We start from the raw sequence: 13,682 nt of genomic DNA on the forward strand, positions 1-13,682 counted from the left end.
GCTTATATAGAAACATATAAACATTGTAATAAGATTTGCTTTGTCTACGTCAGCTAGTAAATGGTATAAACATTATCTTTTTCTTTCAGTGTAATAATATTATATATATATATATATATATATATATATATTAAAATTTTTATAATTTAATTAGTTAATTAATCAAAATAAAAAATTAAAGAAAGCAACAGGAATAGAAAAATACGAGACCTCATCGAAAACTCCGTTTGTTAGGACAGACGTCCTTCCTCGTAAACAATGAACTTTCATCTCTCTCTCTCTCTCTCTCTTCCTCGCTCTATTTTGCTATTTTTTTCTTAATTTTTCTGTATGCACGTGTACGCGTATGTACGTAATACGTATATGCCTTTTAACAAATGTATTATCGTTTGGTATCGATATATTTTATATATAGAAAGATCGTCGACGATCGAACGTGATGTGTGTACCTGATCCTGACACCCTTATTTCAATATTGTAAATTTAATTTGTCAACGAGGTATAAATTCTATATTCATTTAAATACACATACATGGATATGTGTATGAATAATGCATATTAATCATAATACGCATTAAATGACACGTTTAAATGAAATCCCACATTAAAATTTACATTGTACTAGATACATATACTACATAAGAACAAGAAAGCAAAATTGAATATACCAAGATACTTTATTCTTCTTCTTTTTCTTCTTCATATTTTTGTTGTTGTTATTATTGTTATTATTATCCTTATTGTATTTAGAAATCTATCATAATTGAAGATATTGGGAAATAAAGATGAGATTTCTTTCTTATTCTTCTTAACTGTTTTTTTTTTCTTTTTCTTTTCTTTTATATGAATAATAAGAAATATAAGGTAGCATAATCAGATACATATGTAATCTTCTTTAATTTGAATGGGTTTTTGATATAATTGTACTTTGGACGGCTAATGCTTCCTTATCGAATGCCTTTTTGTCAAGAGCTAACAAAATTTCTTTTCAATTTAATCTCGATATCGTTCTTTGTTTTATTCAAATTCTCGATTCCTTTACCCTTTTTCTTTCTCTCTCTCTCTCTTTCTCTCTCTGTATATATATTTATACATATATAATATATAATATATAATATATATAGATATCTGTATATATCTCAATCTGTATCAGAAATAAACTCAGGGTTTATAAAAAAACATTATCATATACGTATTCATCTGCGTATCAATGCAAATACGACTTACATCTTGCATCGAAAAATGACAATAGTCGACTATAATTAGTGAATTTCTTAATCAGTGGTATTACATCTTACGTTGATACATTTGTGAAGAGCTTTGTTTTCTACGGCCAGTTGAAAGGCATTTTAACTATTAATGGAAGTATTGAAATCTTTTATCAAAAGTCTTAACGTTAACGACAAACGAATAAAAGATTGTATTAGAGTTTAATTCGATATCTTCCATTGTATCTTCCAATATAATAATGTAAAGTTTATTAACGAGAAGTAGAATCATATATCTAATTAAAAATAAACAACTAATAGATTTCGTTCCATTACAAACATATATATACATACATTTATGCGTACACATTAAAAGTATTGCTAATAAAAAATCATATATATATATATATATTAAAATTTTTATAATTTAATTAGTTAATTAATCAAAATCTAAAAATAAAAGAAAGCAACAGGAATAGAAAAATACGAGACCTCATCGAAAACTCCGTTTGTTAGGACAGACGTCCTTCCTCGTAAACAATGAACTTTCATCTCTCTCTCTCTCTCTCTTCCTCGCTCTATTTTGCTATTTTTTTCTTAATTTTTCTGTATGCACGTGTACGCGTATGTACGTAATACGTATATGCCTTTTAACAAATGTAATATCGTTTGGTATCGATATATTTTATATATAGAAAGATCGTCGACGATCGAACGTGATGCGTGTACCTGATCGTGACACCCTTATTTCAATATTGTAAATTTAATTTGTCAACGAGGTATAAATTCTATATTCATTTAAATACACATACATTGATATGTGTATGAATAATGCATATTAATCATAATACGCATTAAATAACACGTTTAAATGAAATCCCACATTAAAATTTACATTGTACTAGATACATATACTACATAAGAACAAGAAAGCAAAATTGAATATACCAAGATACTTTATTCTTCTTCTTCTTCTTCTTCTTCATATTTTTCTTGTTGTTATTATTGTTATCATTATCCTTATTGTATTTAGAAATCTATCATAATTGAAGATATTGGGAAATAAAGATGAGATTTCTTTCTTATTCTTCTTAACTGTTTTTTTTTTCTTTTTCTTTTCTTTTATATGACTAATAAGAAATATAAGGTATCATAATCGGATACCTATGTAATCGTCTTTAATTTGAATGGGTTTTTGATATAATTGTACTTTGGACGCGTAATGATTCCTTATCGAATGCCTTTTTGTCAAGAGCTAAGAAAGTTTCTTTTCAATTTAATCTCGATATCGTTCTTTGGTTTATTCAAATTCTCGATTATATATATATATATATCTGTATATATCTCAATCTGTATCAGAAATGAATAACTCAGGGTTTATAAAAAAACATTATCATATACGTATTCATCTGCGTATCAATGCAAATACGACTTACATCTTGCATCGAAAAATGACAATAGTCGACTATAATTAGTGAATTTCTTAATCAGTGGTATTACATCTTACGTTGATACATTTGTGAAGAGCTTTGTTATCTACGGCCAGTTGAAAGGCATTTTAACTATTAACCGAAGTATTGAAATCTTTTATCAAAAGTCTTAACGTTAACGACAAACGAATAAAAGATTGTATTAGAATTTAATTCCATATCTTCCATTGTATCTTCCAATATAATAATGTAAAGTTTATTAACGAGAAGTAGAATCATATATCTAATTAAAAATAAACAACTAATAGATTTCGTTCTATTACAAAAATATATATACATGCATTTATGCGTACACATTAAGAGTATTGCTAATAAAAAATCAATGGAATTATAGAAAACGTTTCATTGTAAATTGATGCCGAAAATAACAAATACCCTTCAATAATGTGTAATTTTTTCTTTTTCTATCAAGTATTAATTTCTTTGTTAATCAATTTAAACATTTTTAGTTCATAATGAATTCTATCAATAACAAAATCAGATATTTAATTTTGGCTCATTGCAGAAGAAAGGTTGCTCGTTACTGTCTATACAATATAATAAATCTCAAGCAATACCCAAGGAAAGACTACTATATACTGTGTGTATGTGTGCGTGGGTATGTATATTATGTATCTAGTTATGTACATATGTATCTATTTACAAACGTCTGTTTATATGGGATCTTCCAACATTCCACCTCGGTGGTTGCCGAAAGACTGATCTCATACGATATTCGATAGAAAGTAAATAACATAAGTTGTATTTAGATATTTCAGCTTATATAGAAACATATAAACATTGTAATAAGATTTGCTTTGTCTACGTCAGCTAGTAAATGGTATAAACATTATCTTTTTCTTTCAGTGTAATAATATTATATATATATATATATAGATATATATATATTAAAATTTTTATAATTTAATTAGTTAATTAATCAAAATAAAAAATTAAAGAAAGCAACAGGAATAGAAAAATACGAGACCTCATCGAAAACTCCGTTTGTTAGGACAGACGTCCTTCCTCGTAAACAATGAACTTTCATCTCTCTCTCTCTCTCTCTCTCTCTTCCTCGCTCTATTTTGCTATTTTTTTCTTAATTTTTCTGTATGCACGTGTACGCGTATGTACGTAATACGTATATGCCTTTCAACAAATGTAATATCGTTTGGTATCGATATATTTTATATATAGAAAGATCGTCGACGATCGAACGTGATGCGTGTACCTGATCCTGACACCCTTATTTCAATATTGTAAATTTAATTTGTCAACGAGGTATAAATTCGATATTCATTTAAATATACATACATTCATATGTGTATGAATAATGCATATTAATCATAATACGCATTAAATGACACGTTTAAATGAAATCCCACATTAAAATTTACATTGTACTAGATACATATACTACATAAGAACAAGAAAGCAAAATTGAATATACCAAGATACTTTATTCTTCTTCTTCTTCTTCTTCTTCATATTTTTGTTGTTGTTATTATTGTTATTATTATCCTTATTGTATTTAGAAATCTATCATAATTGAAGATATTGGGAAATAAAGATGAGATTTCTTTCTTATTCTTCTTAACTGTTTTTTTTTTTCTTTTTCTTTTCTTTTATATGAATAATAAGAAATATAAGGTAGCATAATCAGATACATATGTAATCTTCTTTAATTTGAATGGGTTTTTGATATAATTGTACTTTGGACGGCTAATGCTTCCTTATCGAATGCCTTTTTGTCAAGAGCTAACAAAATTTCTTTTCAATTTAATCTCGATATCGTTGTTTGTTTTATTCAAATTCTCGATTCCTTTACCCTTTTTCTTTCTCTCTCTCTCTCTTTCTCTCTCTGTATATATATTTATATATATATATAATATATAATATATAATATATATAGATATCTGTATATATCTCAATCTGTATCAGAAATGAGTAACTCAGGGTTTATAAAAAAACATTATCATATACGTATTCATCTGCCTATCAATGCAAATACGACTTAAATCTTGCATTGAAAAATAATAATAGTCGACTATAATTAGTGAATTTCTAAGTCAGTGGTATTACATCTTACGTTGATACATTTGTGAAGAGCTTTGTTATCTACGGCCAGTTGAAAGGCATTTTAACTATTATCCGAAGTATTGAAATCTTTTATCAAAAGTCGCAACGTTAACGACAAACGAATAAAAGATTGTATTAGAGTTTATTTCCAATTTTCCTGCTCGGTGGTTGCCGAAAGACTGATCTCATACGATTTTCGACAGAAAGTAAATAACGTAAATTGTATTTAGATATTTCAGCTTATATAGAAGCAAATAAACATTGTAATAAGATATGCTTTGTATACGTCAGCTAATAAATGGTATAAACTTATATAAATATTAAAATTTTTATAATTTAATTAGTTAATTAATCAAAATCAAAAAATAAAAGAAAGCAACAGGGATAGAAAAATACGAGACCTCATCGAAAACTCCGTTTGTTAGGACAGACGTCCTTCCTCGTAAACAATGAACTTTCATCTCTCTCTCTCTCTCTCTCTTCCTCGCTCTATTTTGCTATTTTTTTCTTAATTTTTCTGTATGCACGTGTACGCGTATGTACGTAATACGTATATGCATTTTAACAAATGTAATATCGTTTGGTATCGATATATTTTATATATAGAAAGATCGTCGACGATCGAACGTGATGCGTGTACCTGATCCTGACACCCTTATTTCAATATTGTAAATTTAATTTGTCAACGAGGTATAAATTCTATATTCATTTAAATACACATACATTGATATGTGTATGAATAATGCATATTAATCATAATACGCATAAAATGACACGTTTAAATGAAATCCTACATTAAAATTTACATTGTACTAGATACATATACTACATAAGAACAAGAAAGCAAAATTGAATATACCAAGATACTTTATTCTTCTTCTTCTTCTTCTTCTTCATATTTTTGTTGTTGTTATTATTGTTATTATTATCCTTATTGTATTTAGAAATCTATCATAATTGAAGATATTGGGAAATAAAGATGAGATTTCTTTCTTATTCTTCTTAACTGTTTTGTTTTTCTTTTTCTTTTCTTTTATATGAATAATAAGAAATATAAGGTAGCATAATCAGATACATATGTAATCTTCTTTAATTTGAATAGGTTTTTGATATAATTGTACTTTGGACGGCTAATGCTTCCTTATCGAATGCCTTTTTGTCAAGAGCTAACAAAATTTCTTTTCAATTTAATCTCGATATCGTTCTTTGTTTTATTCAAATTCTCGATTCCTTTACCCTTTTTCTTTCTCTCTCTCTCTCTTTCTCTCTCTGTATATATATTTATATATATATATAATATATAATATATAATATATATAGATATCTGTATATATCTCAATCTGTATCAGAAATGAGTAACTCAGGGTTTATAAAAAAACATTATCATATACGTATTCATCTGCCTATCAATGCAAATACGACTTAAATCTTGCATTGAAAAATAATAATAGTCGACTATAATTAGTGAATTTCTAAGTCAGTGGTATTACATCTTACGTTGATACATTTGTGAAGAGCTTTGTTATCTACGGCCAGTTGAAAGGCATTTTAACTATTATCCGAAGTATTGAAATCTTTTATCAAAAGTCGCAACGTTAACGACAAACGAATAAAAGATAGTATTAGAGTTTATTTCCAATTTTCCTGCTCGGTGGTTGCCGAAAGACTGATCTCATACGATTTTCGACAGAAAGTAAATAACGTAAAGTGTATTTAGATATTTCAGCTTATATAGAAGCAAATAAACATTGTAATAAGTTATGCTTTTTATACGTCAGCTAATAAATGGTATAAACATTCTCTTTTTCTTTCAGTGTAATAATATTATATATATATATATATATATATATATATATTTAAATTTTTATAATTTAATTAGTTAATTAATCAAAATCAAAAAAAGAAGAAAGGAACAGGAATAGAAAAATACGAAACCTCATCGAAAACTCCGTTCGTTAGGACAGACGTCCTTCCTCGAAAACAATGAACTTTCATCTCTCTCTCTCTCTTTCTCGCTGTGTTTTGCTATTTTATTCTTAATTTTTCTGTATGCACGTGTACGCGTATGTATGTAATACGTATATGCCTTTTAACAAATGTAATATCGTTTGGTATCGATATATTTTATATATAGAAAGATCGTCGACGATCGAACGTGATGCATGTACCTGATCATGACACCCTTATTTCAATATTGTACATTTAATTTTTCAACGAGGTATAAATTCGATATGCATTTAAATACACATACATTCATATGTGTATGAATAATGCATATTAATCATAATACGCATTAAATGACACGTTTAAATGAAATCCCACATTAAAATTTACATTGTACTAGATACATATACTACATAAGAACAAGAAAGCAAAATTGAATATACCAAGATACTTTATTCTTCTTCTTCTTTTTCATATTATTGTTGTAATTGTTGTTCTTATTATTGTTATTATTATTTTTATTGTCTTTAGAAATCAATCATAATTGAAGATATTGGGAAATAAAGATGAGTTTTCTTTCTTAATCTTCTTAACTGTTTTTTTTCTTCTTCTTTTCTTTTATATGAATAATAAGAAGTATAAGGTATCAGAATGGGACACCTATGTAATCGTCTTTCATTTGAATGGGTCTTTGATATAATTGTACTTTGGATGGCTAATCTTTCCTAATCGAGTGCCTCTTTGTCAAGATCTAACAAAGTTTCTTTTCAATTTAATCTCGATATCGTTCTTTGTTCTATTCAAATTCTCGATTCCTTTACCCTTTTTCTTTCTCTCTCTCTCACACTCTCAATGTCTGTATATACATTTATATATATATATATATATATATATATATATATATATATATATATTATTTTATATGTATATATCTGAATCTGTATCAGAAATGAGTAACTCAGGGTTTATAAAAAAACATTATCATATACGTATTTATCCCCGTATCAATTTAAATACGACTTACATCTTGCATTGAAAAATGACAATAGTCGACTATAATTAGTGAATTTCTTAATCAGTGGTATTATATCTTACGTTGATACATTTGTGAAGAGCTTTGTTATCTACGGCCAGTTGAAAGGCATTTTAACTATTAACCGAAGTATTGAAATCTTTTATCAAAAGTCGTAACGTTAACGACAAATGAATAAAAGATTGTATTAGAGTTTATTTCCAATTTTCCAGCTCGGTGGTTTCCGAAAGACTGATCTCATACGATTTTCGACAGAAAGTAAATAACGTAAAGTGTATTTAGATATTTCAGCTTATAGAGAAGCAAATAAACATTGTAATAAGACATGCTTTGTATACGTCAGCTAATAAATGGTATAAACATTCTCTTTTTCTTTCAGTGTAATAATATTATATATATATATATATATATATATATATATATTTAAATTTTTATAATTTAATTAGTTAATTAATCAAAATCAAAAAAAAAAGAAAGGAACAGGAATAGAAAAATACGAGACCTCATCGAAAACTCCGTTTGTTAGGACAGACGTCCTTCCTCGTAAACAATGAACTTTCATCTCTCTCTCTCTCTCTCTCTTCCTCGCTCTATTTTGCTATTTTTTTCATAATTTTTCTGTATGCACGTGTACGCGTACGTACGTAATACGTATATGCATTTTAACGAATGTAATATCGTTTGGTATCGATATATTTTATATATAGAAAGATCGTCGACGATCGAACGTGATGCGTGTACCTGATCGTGACACCCTTATTTCAATATTGTAAATTTAATTTGTCAACGAGGTATAAATTCTATATTCATTTAAATACACATACATTGATATGTGTATGAATAATGCATATTAATCATAATACGCATTAAATGACACGTTTAAATGAAATCCCACATTAAAATTTACATTGTACTAGATACATATACTACATAAGAACAAGAAAGCAAAATTGAATATACCAAGATACTTTATTCTTCTTCTTCTTCTTCATATTATTGTTGTTGTTATTATTGTTATTATTATTCTTATTGTCTTTATAAATCAATCATAATTGAAGATATTGGGAAATAAACATGAAATTTCTTTCTTAATCTTCTTAACTGTTTTTATTCTTCTTCTTTTCTTTTATACGAATAATAAGAAGTATAAGGTATCATAGTCGGATACCTATGTAATCGTCTTTCATTTGAATGGGTCTTTGATATAATTGTACTTTGGAAGGCTGATGCTTCCTTATCGAGTGCCTTTTTGTTAAGAGCTAACAAAGTTTCTTTTCAATTTAATCTCGATATCGTCCTTTGTTTTATTCAAATTCTCGATTCGTTTACCCTTTCTCTTTCTCTCTGTATGTATCACAATCTGTATCAGAAATGAGTAACTCAGGGTTTATAAAAAAACATTATCATATACGTATTCATCTGCGTATCAATGCAAATACGACTTACATCTTGCATCGAAAAATGACAATAGTCGACTATAATTAGTGAATTTCTTAATCAGTGGTATTACATCTTACGTTGATACATTTGTGAAGAGCTTTGTTATCTACGGCCAGTTGAAAGGAATTTTAACTATTAACCGAAGTATTGAAATCTTTTATCAAATTCTTAACGTTAACGACAAACGAATAGAAGATTGTATTATAGTTTAATTCAGTATCTTCCATTGTATCTTCCAATATAATAATGTAAAGTTTATTAACGAGAAGTAGAATCATATATCTAATTAAAAATAAACAACTAATAGATTTCGTTCCATTACGAAAATATATATACATACATTTATGCGTACACATTAAAAGTATTGCTAATAAAAAATCAATGGAATTATAGAAAACATTTCATTGTAAATTGATGCCGAAAATAACAAATACCCTTCAATTATGTGTAAATTTTTTCTATCAAGCATTAATTCCTTTTTTAATCAATATAAGCATTTTTAGTTCGTAATGAATTCTATCAATAACAATATCAGATATTTAATTTTGGCTCATTGCAGAACAAAGGTTGCTCGTTACTGTCTATACAATATAATAAAATCTCAAGCAATACCCAAGAGAAAGACTACTATATACTTTGTGTATGAGTGTGTGGGTGTGTATATTGTGCCTAGTTATCTACATATGTACATATATACATATCTATCTGTTTACAAACGTATGTTTATATGGGATCTTTGAAGTTTCCAACTCGGTGGTTGCCGAAAGACTGATCTCATAGGATATTCGACAAAAAGTAAATAACATAAGGTGTATTTAGATATTTCAGCTTATATAGAAACATATAAACATTGTAATAAGATTTGCTTTGTACACGTCCGCTAGTAAATGCTATAAACATTCTCTTTTTCTTTCAGGGTAATAATATTATATATATATATATATTTAAATTTTTATAATTTAATTAGTTAATTAATCAAAATCAAAAAAAAAAAGAAAGCAACAGGAATAGAAAAATACGAGACCTCATCGAAAACTTCGTTCGTTAGGACAGACGTCCTTCCTCGAAAACAATGAACTTTCATCTATCTCTCTCTCTCCATCTCTTCCTCGCTCTATTTTGCTATTTTTTTCTTAATTTTTCTGTATGCACGTGTACGCGTACGTACGTAATACGTATATGCATTTTAACGAATGTAATATCGTTTGGTATCGATATATTTTATATATAGAAAGATCGTCGACGATCGAACGTGATGCGTGTACCTGATCGTGACACCCTTATTTCAATATTGTAAATTTAATTTTTCAACGAGGTATAAATTCGATATTCATTTAAATATACATACATTCATATGTGTATGAATAATGCATATTAATCATAATACGCATTAAATGACACGTTTAAATGAAATCCCACATTAAAATTTACATTGTACTAGCTACATATACCACATAAGAACAAGAAAGCAAAATTGAATATACCAAGATACTTTGTTCTTCTTCTTCTTTTTCATATTATTGTTGTTATTATTATTGTTATTATTATTCTTATTGTCTTTACAAATCAATCATAATTGAAGATATTGGGAAATAAACATGAAATTTCTTTCTTAATCTTCTTAACTGTTTTTTTTCTTCTTCTTTTCTTTTATACGAATAATAAGAAGTATAAGGTATCATAATCGGATACCTATGTAATCGTCTTTCATTTGAATGGGTTTTTGATATAATTGTACTTTGGACGGTTGAGGCTTCCTAATCGACTGCCTCCTTGTCAAGATCAAACAAAGTTTCTTTTCAATTTAATCCCGATATCGTTCTTTGTTTTATTGAAATTCTCGATTCCTTTACCCTTTTTCTTTCTCTCTCTCTCTCTGTATATATATTTATATATATATAATATATATGTAACATATATATATATATATATATATATATATATATATCTGTATATATCTGAATATGTATCAGAAATGAGTAACTCAGGGTTTATAAAAAAACATTATCATATACGTATTCATCTGCGTATCAATGCAAATACGACTTACATCTTGCATCGAAAAATGACAATAGTCGACTATAATTAGTGAATTTCTTAATCAGTGGTATTACATCTTACGTTGATACATTTGTGAAGAGCTTTGTTATCTATGGCCAGTTGAAAGGAATTTTAACTATTAACCGAAGTATTGAAATCTTTTATCAAATTCTTAACGTTAACGACAAACGAATAGAAGATTGTATTATAGTTTAATTCAGTATCTTCCATTGTATCTTCCAATATAATAATGTAAAGTTTATTAACGAGAAGTAGAATCATATATCTAATTAAAAATAAACAACTAATAGATTTCGTCCCATTACAAAAATATATATACATACATTTATGCGTACACATTAAAAGTATTGCTAATAAAAAATCAATGGAATTATAGAAAACATTTCATTGTAAATTGATGACGGAAATAACAAATACCCTTCAATAATGTGTAATTTTTTCTTTTTCTATCAAGCAATAATTCCTTTTTTAATCAATATAAGCATTTTTAGTTCATAATGAATTCTATCAATAACAATATCAGATATTTAATTTTGGCTCATTGCAGAACAAAGGTTGCTCGTTACTGTCTATACAATATAATAAAATCTCAAGCAATACCCAAGAGAAAGACTACTATATACTTTGTGTATGAGTGTGTGGGTGTGTATATTGTGTCTAGTTATGTATATATGTACATATATACATATCTATCTGTTTACAAACGTATGTTTATATGGGATCTTTGAAGTTTCCAACTCGGTGGTTGCCGAAAGACTGATCTCATACGATATTCGACAAAAAGTAAATAACATAAGGTGTATTTAGATACTTCAGCTTATATAGAAACATATAAACATTGTAATAAGATTTGCTTGGTATATGTCAGCTAGTAAATGGTATAAACATTCTCTTTTTCTTTAAGTGTAATAATATTATATATATATATTTAAATTTTTTTAATTTAATTAGTTAATTAATTATTTTAATAATGATTGATTTTATAACGAATATTTTTAAGGTAATCTTGGCATTGTTTGTACATGTATATTATGTACTAATATGTATACATATATTTATGTTAATGAATAGGTAATATAGAATATTTATATTTAAATAAATATGTATCTTTTTTTAGTTTTAAGTATTATAAAATCATTAGAAAATATTGTCATTAATTATGTTAAAATATCCCTTATCTATACCGTATTGGCTAATAAGTAATATCGGTAAAGTATCTTCCTTTCTTTATATTTAAATAAATAATATCGTGTATTTTCATCGATTGGAAAATTTGTAACTATGTCTACAACTTAATGATAAAACATTTAGATATATCTTGAAGAACAATACTTCACAAAAATAGCGAAAACAGATAATTCATTTGTGATTGATCGTACAAGAAGAATTATTATCAATTGTATCAAAATTTGACTAAATGAAGTTTCGAGCATTTCTACTCGTTGTTAATTTTGAAAATCTTTATGGAAAATTCGCATGATTCATACGATTCAACTTTATAATAACGATAGTTATCATCCATAAAATTTAGCTAAGTTTAATACTGCACAAGCCGATTTATATTGATCGTATAACACAGAGGAAAATTATACCGTTGCAATTACCACAAATTGAAATTCCAAGGAAATGCATTCCTATAGCGGGTTACTGAAACTATAGCACCAAGAAGAACGGGTCCGGGGTCATTGGTGAGCTCTCGTTGCGCCCTCTACGCGCATATTTTTCGTCCAGATCGGACCAATCGTTCGACAGACGTTACGGATGTCGAGTGAGGTTACGGCACTCTTACGGACGTTACGGCGTGTTACGGTCGTCACGGCACCCTTATGGACCTTACGGCTTGTTACGGTCGTTACGGCGATGTTACGGACGTTACGGATGTTCGAATAAGGTTACGGCACTCTTACGGACGTTACAGCGGGTTACGGTCATTACTGCACCCTTACAGACGTTACGGTCGTTACGGCACTCTTATGGACGTTACGGATGGTCGAGTGAGGTTACGACACTCTCACGGACGTTACAGCGGATTACTGAAACTATAGCACCTAGAAGAACGCGACTGGGGTCATTAGTGAGCTCTCGTTGCGCCCTCTACACGCATATTTTTTTCGTCCAGATCGGACCAATAAAAATAACGAGTGCAGTCTACACACGATTTATATAATTTGGAAATCCTTTAGTACACATAATTTCCATCGATTTCTCCAATTCTCATTCGTATATCGATTATTCTCCCTGCTTTCACCCTCTCCACCTCTCCCTCAATAAACACATGTACACACATGTACATATATGGATATTATATATATATGTTTGTACGTATGTACACTCAATATATCTATATAGTATGAAGTATATGTATTTGAGAAATAGCGATACTATTATATAGTATATACATTTATATTATATATAATTATGATATATAATTATAATTATATAATATAT

At 27.8% G+C, this 13,682-nt stretch overlaps 1 long non-coding RNA gene across 1 annotated transcript; it reads right to left on the reverse strand.

Moving 5' to 3' along the window:
* Positions 1 to 3,055: 3,055 nt before the first annotated feature.
* Positions 3,056 to 13,247, reverse strand: LOC127067759 (uncharacterized). The gene is made up of 3 exons (XR_007782731.1): positions 12,839 to 13,247; positions 8,475 to 9,093; positions 3,056 to 3,908 (listed from the first exon to the last, which is right to left on the reverse strand). It is a non-coding gene; the product is annotated as an uncharacterized LOC127067759 (long non-coding RNA).
* Between the last annotated feature and the right edge of the window lie 435 nt (positions 13,248 to 13,682).

Source organism: Vespula vulgaris, chromosome 11 (genome assembly GCF_905475345.1).
Source record: "Vespula vulgaris chromosome 11, iyVesVulg1.1, whole genome shotgun sequence".
In the NCBI taxonomy this organism is placed as follows: domain Eukaryota; kingdom Metazoa; phylum Arthropoda; class Insecta; order Hymenoptera; family Vespidae; genus Vespula; species Vespula vulgaris.